Consider the following 21,393-nt stretch of genomic DNA (forward strand, 5'->3'; position numbering starts at 1 on the left):
TCTGAAAGAGGAAGTTTGTCTGTCTGTCTATATTGCTTCTCTAGTATATTTTCTATGTCACTATCATCTGTTTATACCACCGATCTCTAGCATCTATTACCTATCTGCCTATCACCTGTCCATCCGTCCATCCGTCCATCCGTCCAGGCTGTGAGATCTGTCCCTCTCACGGCCTGTCTACTTTTCTTCTTACGCTGTGTTTTTCACCCCTCTGGAGAACCCCGGCACACTATGATCAGGAAGTACTAAAGCGATATCTTATCAGTCTCCGGGGAATAATGAGTGGACTGTGTGAAAAGCAGAGGATAACAGGCTCCTTAGAGGAGGACGAACACTAGGAAACCCCAAAGAGGCTGTCAGGTGTAAGAAAGCAATGGGGATGTAGTGGTGTAATTTATATGTCTGGAATGCACGCATCTCTCAGTTCAATCCCCATTCTGTGAGGAAAGGGGGGGGGAGAGACAGAGACACAGACGGGGGTGGGCAGAGAGGGGGCGGTGTAGACAGGCAGCCCCAGATGAGGCTGGCGGGTTTGTAGGGACTAGATCATGAGGGACTCAAGCCACTGGAGGAAGCCACTAAACGCTATTACTCTGGAAGGAAATGGCTGCACCAACATAAAAGACTAAAGGAAAGGAGCTAAAAGAAGATACAAGTCTAAAGAGCAAGGGTTGTGGTCCCTAGGGGGATACAAAGTTACAAAGTTGACCCAGGACTGAATACTGAGATTCGCGAAGGTAGAAGGTGAAATGTATCCGGCCTGAACAACCAACCCAACAGTGGCTACTGAATGGAGCCAGAGCAAACAGAGGGATGAGAGTCAAGTCTCCAAGCCCAGAGTTTTGTCAAAGTCATTTCCACATCTGCCTACATGACTGTGTGAACCCTGCCCTATGGGTTAATAGACCTTAAATCACCCTTCCTCTTTTCTATAAAGCCACTTGACGGAGGATCTTTGCCTCACGCTCCTCAGGCAGATGTCTCTACACTTTTCCTTTTGTTTGTTTGTTGTATCTGTTAAGTTGACAATGTTAGTGGCCACACTGACTAAGTAGTGATTCTTTTTTATTAATGCCTGAAAGGACAGCTCAGAGTAGGGCCTCTTTCTCTTGGTTCACAGTTTCAGAGGGTTTACCTCCATTGTTTCTGGGTGGCGGTGAGGCAAGGCGGGCGTCATAACAGGAAGGTATGGCGCACACACACAAGTATAATTGCAGAAATGTTTACAGGGAGCTTATAGAAAATTGGTTAGACATTCCTCCTTGTCTGGGAAATCACTTCTCACAAAGATTGTCCTGCTTTATTGAACATACGGAGCTCGCTTGGCAGACAAGCAGGAGTAGGCGGTTCCTATGTGGACGGGTCCTGTCAGAGCAGGGGTAAGGAGACCCATGTACACTGAGGGTTTCTGTCTGATTTTAATCTTTTAAGTTACTTATTTAGATAGTGTGTTTGCATGAGTACAGGTCGTGTGTGTGTGTGTGTGTGTGTGTGTGTGTGTGTGTGTGTGTGTGGTGTGTAGGTCAGAGGTCAGAGGACAGCTCTTGTAAATCTGTTCTTTCCCTCCACCATGTGGCTTCCAGAGATCAAACTCAAGTCATTAGGCTTGGCAACGAGAGCCCGTAACTGGCTGAGCCAGCGCTGGCTTCTGTCTGTCTTTAAATAAGGTTCATGAAAGCAGGACAGCGAGTTTCTATTTATATTTTTATGCCTCTTAAACCGTCTTTTATCCTTCTCTCTCCCGAGGCAAATCTATTGTAATTAACTAATCAGCTCTTTTTTAAATGGAATAACCTTAGGAGAAATAAGATTATTGGAAAAAGAATACTTTTAAAACCGAGTTGACCCTGGTCCTATTGGTGCCAGTCTGTCACTCTGTCGCCCCAGGTATTTTGGAAGCTGAAGCAGGAGGACCACAAATTCAAACCCTGCTTAAGATATAGAATGACTTCCAGAACAGGCAGGATAACTTAAACCGCCCCCCAAAATAAAATAAAATAAAAAATAAAATAACCAGACTAACAAAATACAAAAGTAAAACATGGGCTGGGAGATAGCTCAGTAGCTTACATCCACATGCAAGGCCTGGGGTTCGGTCCCCAATCTACTAAACAAACAAGAGCCCACCCCCAACCCCCACTGATCTATTAGGAGAAAGCCATTATTTTTGTACTAAGGCTACCCAAATAAAGACTGAGGATTTCTGACTTGAAAGGAGAGAAGTCACTTGTATACAAGTTGGAAACATTCTATACAAATTCAGTGAAACAGCAGTGTGTTGTTGTCTATATGCAAATGAGGGCAGGCACAAGATAAGGCAAGGCCTGAGATTGGGCAGTGAAAAAGTAAGGCGGGGCATAGTTTTGGAGAGAGGAGAGAGAGAAGGAGGAGGAAGAACCAAGATGGAGGCAGAGAAGGACGACACAGCTCTGTGTGGCTTTAAGTGGCCACAGGTAGCCATGAATATCTTATAAGGGATGGATTATTACAGGACAATTTGTCTTATCTAGGTGGGCAGTTTGCATCTATGTCAATTGGTTCTGAGTTTATTGTGTGGATGTTTTGTGGGGTGAGAGCTCACTGATATAAATCTGATTGATAACTTACAAGCTTCTAGAGTTTTGATTTTAATGGGTTACTGGGGGTTGTGACAATAACCACAGGGGGCGGATGTTGGGAATGTGAGCAGAGTCCCCAGCAAGATTGCTGCAAGACGGTGCTCTTTGTTTGGGACCTGTGTGGCAGCCACCCGCCTTGGGAACTGGATGGACGACCACTAATGGGGCTAGTCACAGAGGCAGAGAGATTGCCGCAGGGCCCAGAGAGTAGCCAGTGGCAGACTGGGATGGAAATTGGGAAATTGGGAATTTAGCAAGTCGGGTGGAGACAATTTGAGAGCTCTGGGCCAGAGATTCTGCAGAGTCTGGCTGACTGAGATGAAAATACCTCACAGATGCCTTGTGGCCCACTTGTGCCTTGTTGTGCCGGCAATAGCGTGGGTTGGTGAGCCTCTTTATCTAATACTTACCACCACAAGCTATACTTCTATCATGGTATTGGTACCCACAGTGAAAAGAAGCCCTCACCACAGGCACAACTACTTGCTTTCAGTGAGCTCTCCTTCGACGCCCACCAAACAAATATGTTTGTTAAATTTGGGATTCTGTGTGTGCTTTCTCCAAGGCTGAGGTCCTTTGAACTTACAAAGTTCAAATTGCAAATGTGTCTCAGAGGGTGATGTCTGCCCAGCCCAGGGCTAGTGACCCACCGCTGGCTCTGAATATTTGTCCCCCTCTGCCCAGGGGTCTTGGTAAGTTGGTAGCCAAGTCAATTCCAGAGACTCGGTCAGATCTAAGTCACCCTGTTAAAAGCTGATGGTGACCATCTGAGATCTGGCCACGTTGGTCTCATTGGCCACCACTGATACTCCTGCCTCAGCACTGCATCTGAAGTCATAAGGGGCGATTTCCTGATTGTATCAACCCTTTAATCACCTAGAATCTATCCATAAGGAAAAACTGGTTGCCTCTCACTCCTTGGACTCCAGTGCTGATCTTGTGAAACAGAAGCAGAATACGATTTGTTTCTATCTTTTCATTTATTAGTTTTTTTATTATATTCCTATGCTATATAAACATAGTCGAACATTTCCTATTAGTTGTAATTATTCTTCCTATTGGAGCTAAAACCGGTCACTGAACGTTTCTTCCAGAGAGTTCCTGAATCTCGGTCATGACCCTAGCTGTCTTAAGAACCCTTGCTGTGAAATGTACGCTGTCAGAGAGTACATCTGCAGCACGGCGCCAGGTGGAGGCTCTGTACAGCTTGCTGTGCGGTATCTCTACCTTGTATACATAAGACTTGTAGCGTTTTCCTCTCAGCAGTACTTAGAAGGAGAATACACCTTAGCAAGTGGAATTCATCCCTGGAAGTGAGGCTAGCTGAACCTCTGTAATCTATTGCTGTGAGACACCAACTAAGAAAATGAAAGACTCAAACAATACAATGATCCTCGTGAATTATTTGTTTGAGACAAGCTCTCACTCTGTATAGCACAGGCTAGCCTGAAACTCATAACCACCTCCTGCCTCAGACTAAGACTATTAGCCACCACGTTTAGCTGGTGTGTATTTGTGTGTATGTGAGTGAGTGTGTGTCTGTGTGTGAGTGAATGTATGTGAGTGTGTGTATGAGTGTGTGTGTGAGTATGTGTGTGTGTGTTTATATGAGTGAGTGTGTATGTGAGTGAGTGTATGTGAGTGTGTCTGTGTGTGTGTGGTATGTGTGTGTGTCTGTGTGTGTGGTGTATGTGAGTGTGTGTATGAGTGTGTGTGAGTGAGTGTGTGTGTGAATGATTTCATTCATTCATAATAAATGAAGAGAGAGCAAACATGTAGACGCTCAACCTCATTTTGTCTTCTACATTTCTATCCTTAGACTTGGAGGCTAATGATTCTTAAAGGGACCTGCGTTTCCTTTAATGGTAAATATTGGAAATTAAGGACTTTTAAATTGGACAGATTTTTTTTCTGTACTGGGACTTCATGAAGGCTGGACAAGTGCGGTCACTGAGCTGTACCCCTCCCCCAGCCATCCTGTTTTGTTTGTTTTTCTGTCGTTGTTGTTGTTTTTGGTTTTGAGACAGGGTTTCTCTGTGTAGTCCTGGGTGTTCTGGAACTCACTTTGTAGACTGGTCTAGCCTCGAGCTTACAGAAATCGCTTGCCTCTGCCTCTGGAGTGCTGGGATCAAAGGCGTATACCACCACTGCGGGATTCAGCTGTTTTTGAATAAAGACTGTGCTGAATTATTCCAATAGCAAGATATATCCAGTAAATAAATGATCTGAAAGTTAATGCCATGAGATCCCCTGGGTGGCATCAGAAAAAAATAAGAATTTGGAATAGAAAAAAAAAACAAAAACCCTACAAGGGAAAACTCAGGAAAGTGAGTGAAGTTTTACAGTCTGTTGATTGGTGATCCCAGGAAAAGAGAGGAAATGGCCTAAACCAGGTCATTCAGACAAGAACAGAGACATTCTAAGGTCACACAGCTGGAAATGGCAGAGCCTGAGGTCAGCCTATCCTTGTGGCTTCGGTGTATATGCTAAGACATACCATACCAGATGTCCATCTGCAGAAGAACTGGTTACACACTGGGCAAAGGAAGAAAGAATTATCAAACAGTAGAAGAGAATCTGAAGAGAGGACGAGTCTGGGTGTGTTCCTTCCGTGTGAAAAATCTATGAAAACACACAACATTATCGTCCTCAAAACATGGAATCCCACAGCCTAAAACCACCACCGAGAACAGACACACTACATCAACTCTAACGCTCAGTTTAAGATGTACTTTATTGGGGCTGGGGATTTAGCTCAGTGGTAGAGCGCTTACCTAGGAAGCGCAAGGCCCTGGGTTCGGTCCCCAGCTCCGAAAAAAAAAAAAAAAAACCAAAAAAAAAAAAAAAAAAGATGTACTTTATTGTATGTGTGTGTGTTTGCCTGTATGTTCATGTATGTACCATATGTGTGCCCGGTGTCCTGTGACGATGGAATTGGATCCCCAGGACTGAAGCTGTAGATGGTTGCTAGCCACCATATGGCTGCTGGGAATCGAACCAGGGTCATCGGCCAGGGCACCCACCACGTGCTCTTAACTGCGGGGTCACATTTATTTCTTCAGCCCCTCAATCTTTTCATCTATAAATAGGAAGCTAAAACACCTGCCTCAATGGGTTGTTATATAATCTTTATGCGTGGAATACAGAGAGCAGGGGGATATAGCGGGACACGCGTTCATGTCATTTCTATAGTAACTGATATGCATTGTGAACAGGCAGGTGCATCTGAGCCCTGAGGTCAACTTAAGAATTTTTTTCTTCAAGGTCCAGCTACCTTGTTTTGTAAAGCGGGTTCTCTCACTGGCCTGGAACCCTACGAGATGCCTTGAGGCCTTTCTGCTTCTACCTACCAGGTACTTGGACTATACTGAGCTCAGGCCATTGTGCATGGGCTGCAGCCAGCTGAGCTATCTCCTCAGCTCCTCCCCATTCAGTTTCAATAAATGCTCCTTGAGATTCTTCCAGATGCCGAATGGATAAAAATATTCCCTGAAATAGAGCTTCTGGTGGGGGAGAAACACAGCAAGCAAATGACAAGGAGCCGCGGAGAGGAAGGATAGGTGGCAACAAAGACAGCAAGGCAAAGAACAGGAGGATGGTGTGGGGGCGGGAGTTTTGGGGGATGGGGTGGGGGCAGGAGTTTTGGGGGATGGGGTGGGGGCGGGGTGGGGGTATGAGGGATGGGGTGGGGTTGGGAGTATGGGGGATGGGGTGGGGGCGGGGGCAGGATGGGGGATTTGTGCGGGCAGGGTGGGGGATAGGGGATTGGATTGGGGCAGGTGGGCTGATGGGGGATGGGATGGGGGATGGAGGATGGGGTGGGACGGGGTGGGGGTGGGCGTTTGGGGTGTGGGTGGGGGTATGGGATGGGGTATGGGGTGGGGGCAGGGCAGGGCGGCAGGGCAGTCTGGGAAGATTGAGATGAAAGGAGCAAGTCACAAAGTATCTGGGGGAAGGGAGCTCTTGGCAGAAGCAATGGTGAATGCCAAGATCCTGAGGTGGGAGAGCATGTCCTGGGGATGTTCAAGTAGCCACAAGATACCTGGACTATGAAGAAGAGGGAGCCAGGGAGGGGGAGCTGGAACCATGATTGAGAGAGAACAGCAAGACCATCCTCATCTGCCTTGAAAGGATGAGCTTCCCTTTCACCATTTACAGATTTCACTGGGGCTGAAGAGGCAGCAAGGCAGGGCAGGTAGATTGCCTAGGGTTTTGTCTCAGGCAAAGCACTCACCAGGCCTAGTGTCACTGAACTGCAGTTCCAGGACTCAGGAGATTGAAACAAGAGGGTGGGAAATTCAAGGTTATTTCTGGCTATATAGTGACTTTGATAGTAGCCTGGGATACAGGAGACCTTGTTGTTAACAAAACAAAACAAAACATTCTTCCTGTTTTGTACGTCTCAGAAAATCAGCAGTGCCAATGGTGAAGTCCGCGGGCACTTTCTAGAGCTGGCGTCTCTCCAGCCTCTAGGATTTCTGGTGCCAGTAGATACTTCTGGCGCACTTGTAGCAGAAGGCATCTCGAAACTGAGCTTCCTCGGTAATCTGCCCTTTCCCGTTGGCCACAGGAAGTGATGTTCAATGGTCATCTCGAACCGGTCCTCTGATCTGAATTCCCATAACTCACATGTGTTTGAAGTACCAGAGCCAGCCACACTGAGTCACCCCCTTGTTCTCAGGAAGGAGGCCAGGAAGCAGCCTGGTCCTGAGGGAGGTTTTGATTTAGCGCTGCCGGATTCTCTTACACAGTCTGGCCTATCCCGTGGTCACCCTACCTCACCCTTCAGGCTGGGTATCCATGTTCTTCAGAATGGTGTCCCAAACACGGCCTGACTCCTCATACCCCCAAAGAAGGTTGCTGCTGGTCCAACCGCAACAAAAGGCCTGCCCTGCAGAAGGGTGTTGTGACCATGGCTGCCGACTTAGAAAACAAACGATGTCTTCTATTTCCCTTTCTAGTCATTTTTGAGCTTGTCCTTGAGCTACCAAGCCTCGCTTCACAAGTCTGGTTTTCATTATTTGTTGACGACCTTATGTAGGTATTTAAGTTACATTTCTTTAAAAAAGCCAAAGATGGATGAGAGAAATGAGACAGACAGCTATATCCCCCTGGTAAAGAACTTACTTGAAGAGGGCTGCCATTAAGTAGGGATCCAGCCAGGCCTGGCAGGGTATAGCAATTCCTGTGCTCAAGAGATTGCAGCAGGAGGGGCAGGGAGTGGTGTCTGCCTGGGCTACCTAGAGAAACCCTGTTTTAAAAAGAGCAGGAGGGCCAGGTTTGTTGGCACACACCTTTAATGCCAGCACTCCCGGGACAGGGGCAGGAGGATCTCTGTGAGTAAGTTGGGAGGACTGCCTTGTCTACATGTTGAGTTCCAGGACAGTGAGAACTACTTAGTGAGACCCTGTCTCCAAAGACAAGACAAGACAAGACAAAACAAAACAAAACAAAACAAAAGAAGGGGGGAGACAATAATCGGAAACCAGTTTCTCAGGCAGACTCTGTGTGTGTGTGTGTGTGTGTGTGTGTGTATGTGTGTATATGAATATGTACATGTGTGTGTATGAGTATGTGAATGTGTGTATGTACATGTGTGCTTGTATGTGTGTGTATGAGTATGTGCATGTGTATATGTATGTGTGTGTTTGTATGTATGTATGAATATGTGCATGTGTGTGCATGGTGTGTGCATGTATTTGTGCATGTGTATGTGTGTGTGTTTGTGTGTATTTGTATGTGTGTGTATGAATATGTGCATGTGTGTATGTATGTGCATGTGTTTGTGTGTGTGCATGAGCATGTGTGTGTTTGTATGTGTGTGTTTGTGTGTCTGTGTGTGTTTGTATGTGTGTATGAATATGTGCATGTGTGTATGTATGTGCATGTGTTTGTGTGTGTGCATGAGCATGTGTGTGCTTGTGTGTGTGTGTGTGTGTGTGTGTGTGTGTGTGTAGGGTTAGGTGCAGGTTCTTGTTTTGTATACCTGTGGTACATGTGGAGTTCAGACAGAGATAAGCCTCAGCTGTCATTCCTCAGGATACCACCCCCCTTTAGATTTCTAAAACATAATTTTCATTTGTTTTATATTTACTTGTGTATGTGGAGAAGGTTCCCATATGCATGCCAAGCATGTGGAGGCCAGAGGACAAACTGCTGGCCTTGGTTCTTTCTTACCACCACATGGGAGCCAGTAATCAAACTCATGCTGTAAGGTTTGGTGGTGAGCGCTTTTTTTTTTTTTGGTTCTTTTTTTTTCGGAGCTGGGGATCGAACCCAGGGCCTTGCGCTTCCTAGGCAAGCGCTCTACCACTGAGCTAAATCCCCAACCCCAGTGGTGAGTGCTTTTTACCTGTGGAGCTCTCTCACTGACTCCCACACCTTGGTTTTTTGAGACAGAGTCTCTCCTCTTGCCTAACACTCAGTGACTCAGCTAGGCTCCCCTGAGCCAGCCCCAGGCATGTGGCCTAGCTCTCCCTCCTCGGAAATGGGACTATAGCTATGGCCCCCCCAAGCTTGGCTTTTTGATGTAGCTTCTGGGGGTTGAGTTGAGGCCATTATCCTTATGGGGCAGGAAGTTGACCATTGAGCCACCTCCCCAGCCCTTCCCGGCTTTTTCTGAAAATCTGATGTGGTTGAGAATCCACTGCAGCTACCAACATTTGCAGACAGAGACAGGCATCAGCACAGTTCTCTTCCTGCACAGCACTGTTGCTCTGAGAATCATCAGCATGGGACAGCACAGACAGACAGTCTGTCTCAAGTGTTTTTCTTCTAAGGTTTTTCTGAAAAATGTGTTTAACAGAATGGGCCATCCTTTGATTTTAACCCTGGAGTGTCCTGATTGGCTGGGTTTTTAGAACACCACTCTCAAACCACAAGGTGGCCGCTGACAGGTCCTGGAAAGTGGTTGATGAAGATGATTAAGGGTGACCTGTACCTACCTTCGTGATAGCTCTCTAACCAAGCCCACCAGCCCTGCAGCTGAGTATCTTCTAAGGAGCTGGCCAAGGGACCAAGAAGCTGTCCGGCAAGATTAGTGGCAAGCAGAAGGACCAGAGTGCTGACCTCAGCACCCATTAAGAGCTGGGTGTGGGAGTGCATGCCTGCAATCCCACTGCTGAGACGGAGGGGGAAATCACTAGGACAAGCTGGCCAACCAGTCTAGTGGAAGCCGCAGGCCCCAGGTCTCAATAACAAACTCCTTCTGGAGAAATTAGGTTGATTAGGAAGATACCTAATACTGACATTTCACCCTCACATTCATGCATACACACATAGCATATACATACTAACACAGACACACACACACACACACACACACACACAGACAGACACACAGACACAGACACACACACACACACACACACAGACACACACAGTCCCACACCAACCAGGTGAGTGTTCTCCTTGGCTCTCAGGTGGTGACCCCTCTGACCTCCTTACATTTCTTTCCTCCATGCAGATTCCAGGAAAGCATTTTCTATGAGGACAGTAAGTCCAACTAACCTGGGGCCCTAGCATTCTGACCTCACTTAACCTCCATTATCTTCTTAAGGAATCGGTCCAAGTAAGTCCTGCTGGGGATTAAAGGCTTCAACCCAGGAACCGGGAGGGACACAGTTCAGTCCACAACACTTGAATCTTGTTACAGAGAGCTACTTCAGAGCCTGTGTGCAGGGCACCATCCCTGTCCCTAGAGGATGGGAGTGCTCAGTGGCCACTGTCCCCATCCTCTCTGTATCACTCCAGCCCACACTTCAGTGAGAAAACAGGTGGGGCCCATAGCCTCCGCCTTTCCCTTTCACCAATGCATTTCTTCTTTTCCTACCCATGTGGTTTCAGACCTCCCCTGGGCCTGCTTTTAGTTGTGAGAGAGTCTCCTTCCCACCCTGGGCTGGCGACTCAGACTGATCCTCTGTTGTTAACGTGTAGATGCAAGGTCTGATTCCAGTTCTAGGGCAGAGTCCATTCCGTGAAGACATCACCGGATGCCGCTGCTATCCCGTGACAGGCCGAGACCCAGGTGTGCCTTTAGGGCTTTCTACCCTCAGATGAGCTGGTTACCATGCCACACTGTAGTAGGACATTTGCGGTTCCTCTCCTGTAGATGAGGACCCTGAGGTTTGAGAATTCTGGACCTTTTTTTTTTTTTCAAGGCTTTCATGAGCATTAGCCTGGGTGTGTGCAAAAGTGAAAGATGGCCTTTCTAGTCAGAGAAAGAGGGGTCCCTGTGGGTCTCAGTCCCACTTTCCTTCCCTTTTCCTCCCTCCCTACCTCCCTCCATACCTTCTTCCTCCCTCCCTCCCTCCTTCCCTTCCTACTTCCTTCCCTCTCGAACCCTCTAATTTGCATGCTATGCCAGCACTAGGCTCCAGGCCTCCCCCTTCCTTAATATGACTTCTTTTTTTAAAAAAATATTTATTTATTTACTTCATGTATATGAATACACTGTAGCTGCCTTCAGACACCCCAGAAGAGGGCATCAGATCCCATTACAGATGGTTGTGAGCCACCATGTGGTTGCTGGGAATTGAACTCAGGACCTCTGGAAGAGCAGCCAGTGCTCTTAACCGCTGAGCCATCTCTCCAGCCCTTAATGTGACTTCTACAACATGGTCCTTTCCACCCTCCAAAAACTTGAAACAGCAATTGAGCATGGTGGTGTGCGCGCACCTCTAATCCCAGCACTTAAGATGCAGAGGGGAGTAGTTCTCTGTGAGTTCGAGGCTGCTCTGGTCTATGTGGAGAGTCCAGGCCACCAAGGGCTACCCAGAAAGGCACTGTCAAGAACAAAACTGGAGACAAACAACAACAAACTGAAACAGGCTTCCGGTCTCTGTAAGTCAAGGACACTGAATCCATCTCCCTGCCTACCATCCCTGCCTAACAGCTGATGTAAGCAACCCTGGGTACCGCTTTAAAGTGATTGCTTCATGACGACCATCAAAACCGATGGCATAAAAACCGAGACAGTCTTACAGAAGAGCCCTTAGGCATGAGCCACCCTTTCTGGGTCACGGATGTGTTTCTGCAGTAGGCAGGGTGAGCACTTCACTGACAGTGTGGGCCTGTAGGGACATGGTGACAGGCAGGCCTGAGAGCACAGATACGTGTGAGGTTCGTGTTGGGAGAGCCATCGACTATTTCAGTTTGGAGGCCAAGCTGGAGCTTAGGGAAGTAGAAAGTCAGCAGACAGAGCCAGGGGCCATGATGAGAAAGCTTACACCAGAAGTCAGAGCCAGAGTGTGTGTGAGCGAAGGTAAAATTAGTAAAGAACGGTAACGATACACACAAATGCACAGGATGAATGGTAACAATACACACAAATGCACAGGATGAAAGGTAACGATACATACAAATGCATAGGATGAATGGTAATAATACACACGAATGCACAGGATGCAGCACTTCACGGTGCCTAGGCTGTATTTCTTGTAAGTATTGCTGATGGTATCAATAAGATGTGTCATAATAATAATAATAATAATAATAATAATAACAATAACAATAATGATGATGCATGTTTTGTGGTCTCTTGTTCAGCATATATTGCTACCACTGGAATTTTTAAAATAAACAATTGACTGAGGGCTGGAGAGATGGCTCAGTGGTTAAGAGCACTGACTGCTCTTCCAGAGGCCCTGAGTTCAAATCCCAGCACCCACATGGTGGCTCACAACCATCTGTAATGGGATCTGATGCCCTCTTCTGGTGTGTCTGAAGACAGCTACATTGTACTCAATCTTTAAAAAACAACAACAACAAAACCAATTGGCTGAACCTTGTACCTTTTGACTGGGAAGATCAGTGATGCCACCTACCTCGAGGCTGGCTTTTTTTTTTTTTTTCCTTCGGAGCTCGAGACCGAACCCAGGGCCTTGCGCTTGCTAGGCAAGCGCTCTACCACTGAGCTAAATCCCCAACCCCGAGGCTGCCTTTTTAATGTATTAATACTGCATCCTTGCGTCCATGGTCATCTACAGATGCCCGAGGAGGAGCCATCCCAGCACTCAGACAGGAGCACAGTCTGTCTGTCCTCGAGCCATGCACTAAGCATCTCTGACATCTCTCCAGAGGATGTAACAGAAGTAACGCGCTTGCACAAGGTCTAGGTTGACGTGCACTGAAGGAGGCCTCTCTCTGGTCCTTCAAATTTAGGGGCCCTTTGGGAAATAGGGAGGGTTCCCTGAGAAAAAGAAAGAGAACTGACATGGAGAAGTGGCCAGAGTGTTGGTGACAGTGGGAACATCTGGAATGAGAAGGAAGCCTGTGGGGCTGGGGATTTAGCTCAGTGGTAGAGCGCTTACCTAGGAAGCACAAGGCCCTGGGTTCGGTCCCCAGCTCCGAAAAAAAGAACCAAAAAAAAAAAAAAAAAAAAAAAAAGAGAAGGAAGCCTGTAACCAGAGAGAAGCAGATGCTTAGCTTCCACAGGAAGTGGGCCAGAGAGGAAGCGGAATACACTTCCTTTTCCCTTCACGCTTTCTAGTTTCCTCTCACCTGTGTGTGTGTACACGGCAGACACTAGTTAAGGGGAGACGTTTGCTTTCACATATCCAGCATGGCTGCTGTTCATGGCTGAGGAAGGGAGCTTCCACTAGATGTTCGTTATATTTCCCTGGGAAGCAGAGAGACGCAAAGTCCACCCCCAACTACCCTGCTGCTTGAATGAGGCACCACATTCCAAAGGTTGCACAACTCCTAACCTGAAGTCCTCAAAGGGATTTCCATCCCCTGAGTCAGAAATGGTCTTACAAGGACAGGTGCTAGAGAGCCTCTTTAAAGGTGGAGGTCGCTGGCTTCTGCTGGCTGTGGCCAGACCTCTGGGGCTGTCACTCATAACCTATGCAGTCTATGCTGGCTTCTGGAATTGAGCTGTGAACCGTATGTGGTTGTATGTGACAGCTCTACACAAACAATCATGCCACTTAACAATCAAACACAAAACAAAACACACAACACACACACACACACACACCACAAAACCCTGTCGTCTTAAAAACAAAACAAAACAAAACTGAATAGAAAGTTAAAATGTTTCCCCTCCCCAATCAAATTCATTCTTGTAGCTGTTGCCATTCTTGGTAGAGGGGAATAGATAAATCAACAATAAAATAAACAAACAAAAAAACCCAAAAATGAAAAAAAAAACCACAAAACACAATACTAAACATACACACACAAAAAAAAAACAAACCAAATCAAACCAAAACAACTCCCAAAAATCAAAACAAACAAAAAAAACAAACAAAAAGGAAACAAAACAAAACCCCAAAAAGAAAACAAAACAAAAACCCAAAAAACAAAAACAAAACAAAAACAAAACAAAACCAAAACAAACACAAACCCCTACCCAATAGCTGGAAGTTCACATCAGGTGAGTTTCTCTTTATTTTTTCCTCTCAGCACGCTCTTGTGATATCAACTTGACAAGGATCTAGAACCACCTGAGAGAAGGGCACTGCCTGTGGGAGAGTTCTGTTGACCGCCTTAATTGGAGTGGGAAGACCTGCCCTTTGTGGGTGCCACCATTCCCCGTCTGGGAACCAGAAGTGTGCAAACTGTGTGAGGAGGCTGCATAGCCAAGATGGACCCATTTATCCCTCACTGCTTCTTGGTGGCAGGCACAGTGTGAGTGGCCCCCTTAAGGCTCCTGCCACTAACTTCCCCACCATTATGCACTGGAATTGGAACTGTGAGTCAATGACCCCTCCACTCCCCGGATCTGTGCCCTGCTGCTGCTTTTGTCAGGGTATTTAATCACAGAAACAGGAAAAGTAGGACTAAGCACACTGCACGGCTAAAACGTTCTTTAGATGTGTGCGTGTGTGGGGTGCATTGGTATTCATGCAGATGTGGAGGCCTGGGGATAACCCTGAACAGTGCTCCTTAAGCACCATCCATTTTGACTTTGAGACAGGGTCTATCTGGAGCCTGGAGTCTGCAGTAGGCCACGTTGGGTGGTCAGCAAGCTCAAGGAATCTGCTTGTCTCTGTCTCTTCAGTATTGGGAGTATAGATGTGTACCATTGTGTCAGCCCCCAACACCCCCCCCCGCTCCTTTAAAATACGGGTTCTGAGTTTCGAACTCAGGGCCTTGTGCTTGCAAGGCGGTCATTATACTGAGTTAGCTATCTCCCAGCCCCATCAAAACATTCTTTTTTTTTTTTAAGATTTATTTATTATATATAAGTACACCATGACTATCTTCAGACACACCAGAAGAGGGCATTAGATCCCATTACAGATGGTTGTGAACCACCAAGTGATTGCTGGGAATTGAACTCAGGACCTCTGGAAGAGCAGTCGGTGCTCCGAACCGCTGAGCCATCTCTCCAGCCCCATCAAAACATTCCTAAGCAATCTCTTGTTTAATACTTTTTTGCAGGTGTCAATAATGTAGGCTTATCTTTTAGTTTTGCTGTTAGCCAGTGACCCAGACACTGTGGCTCTAATCTGTGGTCCAAGTACAGAAGAATTACTTGAGAAGTGTTTCCAAAACATACCTGCTCACTAGATCCATAGAAGAATAGGCAATCATGGATTGGTACGGCTCACACCGTGGAATGTAATTCTGCTGTGCGGGGAAATGAACTCCTGGTGCACGGTGAGCTCAAGAAGCCAGCTTCTCCGTACAGACAGGACGCGGACACTGAGTCCATTGACTTGGTGTCTGAGGACTAGCAAGGTATGGGCAAGGAGCAGAGGTTAGACCAGAGGGGACGTAGTGACTGAGAAGTGAAACAAGGGAATTTCCTGCAGTGTGGACACCTTTTACCTCAACCTGGATGGAAGTCACATGCATCTGTACAGGAGAGGTATATACCTTAAGTTTACATAAGTCTATACAGGAGAGGTATATACCTTAAGTTTACATAAGTCTATACAGGAGAGGTATATACCTTAAGTTCACATGCATCTGTACAGGAGAGGTATATACCTTAAGTTTTATGCTTTGTGCTCAGCACTGGTTACATCGAGTCTAAAATATGATGCTCACCAACATGTGTGCTCACAGATGTCCAGTAGCAAAAACAAAAGGGAACAATGTATTAACAAACAATGCCCTCCTCCCCCACATAACTCCTAAATGTATAGATGACCCCTAGAGCTATCAGAGTTTTTCAGATAAAGCCAACTTTCTCTTTAAGTTTTAAAAAAGAAATGTGTGTTTTGTATGTGTGCATATGTGTGTGTGTGTGTGTGTGTGTGTGTGCACCTGTTGACATCAGGGGTCCTCCTTTTCCTCTCCACCTTATTTCTTGAGGTGATCTTTCACTGATTTGAAGATTCTAACTGGCCAGGAAGCTCCAGTCATCCTCCTGTCTCAGTCTCTCCAGTGGGACGACTGCAGGTGGGCACCGCCAGGTCTGGCTTTTTACGTGGGTGCTGGAATCAGACTCAGCTCTTCGTGTTTGCATGGGCAGTGCTTTTCTTGTTTCTGTCTTTCTTTCTTTTTTCTTTTCTTTTCTTTCTTTTTTTTAAAGATTTATTTTATTATATATATATATATATATATATATATATATATATATATATGTATACTGTAGCTATCTTCAGATACACTAGAAGAGGGCATCGGCTCTCTTTACAGATGGTTGTGAGCCACCGTGTGGTTGCTGGGAATTGAACTGAGAGCCTCTGGAAGAGCAGTCGGTGCTCTCAACCTCTGAGCCGTCTCTCTAGTCTGGCCAGTACCTTTCTAACTGTGCCATCTCCCAGCCTGCTTGTTTTGATTCAGGAAATGGTTCTCGTTTCAGGGACTTCAGCATCTTTGAGGGTGTAAAGCTAATACATTAGCAAGAACATATTGGAGATGGTCAGGGTCATGGAGGGCCTGAGATTCTGCCTGGCATCCTGTACTTAAAGTCAAGAACAAGGCAGTGGACCACTCTGAACAACTTAATATTCACAAGTTCCTAAAGTCGTAAGCTTTAAACATGAGACTCTGTAAGAGCCTGTCTCTTTTAAGTCCTGTCAATGCCATGTACCCTTATCAGACTTCAAAGAGTGGAGACTTAACTAATGGGGTGTTTGCTTACACACAGACACAGACGCAGTGGGGTGGGAGAGAATTTGGTTTTCTTTTAGAGAGAGATATAGATAGATAGATAGATAGATAGATAGATAGATAGGATAAGATAGATGATAGATAGGTAGGTAGACTTTTAATTTCTTTTTAATTAACTCAAGTTGTATTCTTTTTGTGTGTATGTATGTGTACATGTGTGTGAGTATGATGCATGTGTGTGGTTGCATGTGTACAGAGGCCAGAGATAGGCACTGCGTGTCCTCCTCTACTTTATTCTTTTGAGGCAGGGTCTCTCCCTGAACTGCAGTTCATGGAATGCAGGAGGGGTTTTTGGCTAGGCTGGCAGCCAGCCTGGAGTCCCAGTCATCCTCCTGCCTCTCACCCATGAAGAGTGGTAGGATCTGAACTCAGGTCCTCTTGTTTGTGCACCAAACACTCTGTTTTCATTGTTTTCGTTTCTTTGAGACAGGGTCTATGAAGCCCAGGTCGGCTTTGAACTCTCTGGCCTAAAACTCATGGAGGTTGTCCTGACTCAGCTTCCTGAGTGCTGGGATTATAGGTGTGAGGCAACATGCCAGACTCCCCAAACCTCTTCCAGTACTGGGCACGCAAGTGGCATATGTTGAAGGACACCTTGAGGTCTAACCTGTGCTTTCCACTACAAAGAATTGTGTCTCAGTGGTTCAGCACAAATGTATCATACAGGAGAACCAAAGTGCAACTTCCAAGTCGTTAAAAAGTGTGTGTGTGTGTGTGTGAAATAATTCTTGTGTTGCCTTCCTATGCTCCAATATAAAGCCAATCAGTCAGCACTGCATAGGTCCTTAAAATTAATAATGGCTTTTATTTTATGAATGAGTTGATTTAAAAAGTACACACAAGTGCAGAGGGCTAGTGCCCCGCCCAGGTTTTACTTACAGCTGTAAACGCAGTGACATTCATCACTGGACTCCCGGCTCTTGGCAACACCTAGCTCCCTCCACAAACATGCCTGTGTCTGGAGAAGGAAGCACTCATGCAAGCTCAGACAGGGTGGCAGCCCAAGATTCAGCTAATCCAACCAAACTCTGTCCCCGATGTCACACCCCACTGACAACATAAACTCAAGCCTCGGCTAAGTGGCTCGCCCAGGGTCACAGGGCTGCTTCCAGGCAGAGCCCAACCTTTGCATCTGTTTGAAAATCCTTTGCCCTTTCTTCTAGGCCACAGTGGCCTGGGGGGTGGGGTGGGGTGCTGTGCTCAGCGGTCTGAGACTCAGAGCCACAACATCCATATGCCACCTATTTTCCACGGTGACATTTGCCTCCTGTCTCCCAGAAGGCACAGCCTGCCACACTTGGAGCCTGTAGGCATCTTCTTGTCTCCGAGCCCAGTCCTGTTTCAGTCAAACATCTGAGGCTAAGAGCAGTTACTCTGCAGACTGGGTCCTTTAGCTCACCTCAGCAGTAGGTGCTCCCTGGTGATTCTGGTCCTTCTTTCCTGCTTCCTGAACCCTCGCTAAGGGGTGCTGGTGGTAATGCCAGGCTGTGTGGAATGCTGCCCACACTGAGCTGCGACATAAAGCCCTTCCTAAAGGCTGTTTGGAAACTCACCAACCCCCTACAGTGTTCTCCTTGACATTTTGAAAGACTCGCCCCCCTTCACTCCCCATCTTTGTCCCCCTGGGTCCTCTTTAATTCTTCTTCGTCCTGCAGACAGGCGAATGCTTAGAAGCCAGCCATTACACACTTGCTCTGTGGGCATAAGAGACCTTTCATTCTTGTTTTGAGGTAGGGTCTTGCTATGTAGTCGAGGCCAACCTAGAACTTGTGATTTTCCTGTCTCTGCCGCCAGAGTGCCATTTTGATAGGATAAGGCCTGGAAGCTTTGTATCCCTTGCCTGTACAGTGAAGTAATTTAACGATATCTTGGGTGACAAGGACTTCGGGGTCCTTGAAAGGACTGGTCTTGAGACTTCCGAAAGAGAACAGACGCCAAGGCACCTTAAAAATACAGGCAACCCCGTTCACTTTACAACTACCAAAACCAAGGATCAGGGCTTGGGGGCTGGGATCTTCCTGAGTTAACCACTTGGCCAGCAACTCAGCGGGGCCTAATACAGGTTCCCTAGCCCGGCTGAGTGCCTTTTCCATTACACCGGCTGCGCCTCAGTAACCCCACCTCCGAAAGTGCTAACGCAGTTCCCTCCTAGTGCCTACCCAGGCGGGGTGGGGCCCCTCCGTGGCTTGGAACAAACCGGGAAAACCACATATTCCAACTCCTAGCACACAAAGGCTGGTTGGCCGTGGGGGCGGGGTGGGAGGACCGGAGCTAAGACTCACTACTCAGAGATCCTAGGATTCCGAGGAGAGCTTCTAGATTGTCTGCTCAAGGAGGCCACCCTAATTTGGCCCGCGTCTCCTGGGCGGTGGCGGCATGGGGGCATCCTGCTTGGAGACCTCACTCAAATAAATGGCCTGTTCTAGTTCCAGCGTCCCACCCCCTAGCTGCCCACGGAAATCTTGGAGGGACCGTCCTTTCCTTTCCGCTTTCCCCTCCGTCTCCTAAGCGTCGCACAGTTGGGTTGACTTGGGTCATCTCCCCCTCTCCACTTTCAGTCTATCTCACTCCAGGCACGTCCCTTCAGTCCAAGCCCCCCACCTTGGAAGGAAAACACGCTCCAAAGCTAGCCCATTAAAAGTGCACGACTTCTGCCCGGTCGGCCGAAGGAGCTCCCACAGCCTGGCATTCCTCGGATTCCAGTGCTGTGACGTCCCTGGGGACCGTGCGCCCGCAGCGGGGGAGCCCGGGCTCCTCTTTTCAGCGCTGGGCGCGCGTTCCCGAGGCTGGCGCGCGCCCTCCCCGGACGCATTCCTGGCCCGCCCAGCAAGCGCCCCGCGCACTCCCCGCCTCCCGGCCCCCAGCGCTGCGGAGCCGAGCCCCGGGCGGGGGAGCGCGGCCAGCGGCGCCTGCTCGTCCCCTCCCACCCGGCCCCTTCCTCCGCCCTCCCGGCCGCTCGCGCTTCCTGGCGCTCGGGCTCTCCCGAGGCTCAAGTTCTGCACAACTTCTCCCCGCTGCCCAGCGCCTCGGCCGCGGGCCCGGCCAGCTAGCTGCGCTCCTCGGCTCAGCCGACTCGTCCATAGGGCAGGTCCTCGTGGAGCATCTGGTGCCAAGTGGCTGCTGGCGGTCCCTCTCTGCGCCCCACCTCTCCGATCGCCCCGGTCCCCTCGCGCGGGACGGCGGTGCTCAGGTTCTTGGCCCTTTCTCCTCCCGGGTGCGCCCAGCGCGGCGGCCGCTGCGTAACCCTCCCTGCGCCCCTCCTCTGCCTGCTTCTAGAAGCCAGTGGTGGGGACCTAGACTCGCTGATGGTCAACGTGCGGCACCCGGGTCACTCCCGGGCCATGTAAGCAGGTAAGCTAGCCAGTCGGGAGCAGATACTCCAGCAGAGCCAACTTGGGCTTGCTGCCGCGGACGCCGGAGAGCGCGGTGGGGGCGCCAGGTGGCCGGCCGCCGGGTTCTCTTCGTGTGCGGCGCTCGCTCCTCCAGGATTGAGCTGGAAAGGGAGCGCGGTCTGGGACTCTGGGGTTCAGCCAAAACGTCTCCAATAGCTCCTGTTGTGTTTGCCAGCAGGGGAATACAGCGCAGCGCCCCAAGCGTGCCCTGTGCCTCTGTGGGCACTGAGTTTGTGAGGAGTCCTTGTGCACTCTCTCCAATGCCCCAGAGGTGATACCAAACTCCCGATTCTCTTGCTCCAGCTTGGGTGATCCGACAAGCGCGCAGGGAAAAATTGTGTGCATCTCAGACCAGATCTCCAGCTCGAACTTTGCAGGTTCTGAGAGTTAGCAGCCCCTTTCCCACGTGACCCCGCGTCTAGTTTCGAATCTTTGGGAATGGTTTTCCTATCTTTTCTGGAGGAATTGATGTGCGCTGTCACTATCCCCTTCCTTTGCCCTTCTTCCTTCGGTTTGAGGAGCTTGTGCGGTTTTGAGTTTAGTCCGTCCACGGATTAGCTATTACGGGGTCCTACTGGAGGCGAGTTACGTTCAGACTGCTGCTGGATGGTCAGATTCCAAAACAAGTTTATTTCTTGAAATGGATTCCCTCCCTCATTCATTCAACGAACTCAGTGGTGAGTCTAATCCTCTGCCAGGAGATCCCACTACAAGAGTCTGCAGCACCCCGAAGGCAGCCCGTGGGCGGATAGGGACATGTGCTGCAGGAGAGGGGTTCTGTGAGAGTCGGTGAAGGCCAGGTGGTGGAGGAAAGGGGTTACCTTCGTCGAGGGAGGGAATGATGCTCAACTTAGGAGTGGTTGAGGGACTGCATTCCAGAGGAGGAAACAGCTTGGGCAAAGTGAGGGGCGCGGAGGGGGGCGTGCAGAAAGTCTTGGAGAGAGACCCGGTGGCTGGCGGGGCATGTATGGGCAGGTTGGTGCACTGTTGCTGGCATAGTTAGCCCCCACCCCAGCAGAAACGAAACCGGAAGTCTCTTACCCACTTCCCGTGACCAGGAGTAGCTTCCAAGGATCAAAAGCTTTCCCTTTGGACGTGTTTCCTCTATTGATGTGTCTCCCACACGGTTCTGGGGGGTGACAGGTGTTTGTCATTAATTGACCCATCCTTGGTTCTGTCAAAGTATCCCAGTGAGGACCACCCCATCTCCCTACAGAACCTTGTCCTGAGGGAGCTTTTGACATTTGTATCTTAGAATTGGTTTGGTTTTGTTTCCCCTTTGGTGCTGGGGACAGAACCTGGTCAGGGCCTTT

At 48.4% G+C, this 21,393-nt stretch overlaps 1 protein-coding gene across 1 annotated transcript in view; it reads left to right on the top strand.

Moving 5' to 3' along the window:
* The first annotated feature begins 19,632 nt into the window (after positions 1-19,632).
* The window catches only part of Ptpn14 (protein tyrosine phosphatase, non-receptor type 14), a 152,220-nt gene continuing 150,459 nt past the window's right edge, over positions 19,633-21,393 (top strand). Inside the window, 1 exon segment of the mRNA NM_001401364.1 lies at positions 19,633-20,039. The gene's annotated coding sequence lies outside the window, so the exon portion shown is untranslated.

The sequence above is a fragment of the Rattus norvegicus genome, chromosome 13 (genome assembly GCF_021556685.1).
Source record: "Rattus norvegicus strain SHRSP/BbbUtx chromosome 13, alternate assembly SHRSP_T2T, whole genome shotgun sequence".
NCBI lineage: Eukaryota > Metazoa > Chordata > Mammalia > Rodentia > Muridae > Rattus > Rattus norvegicus.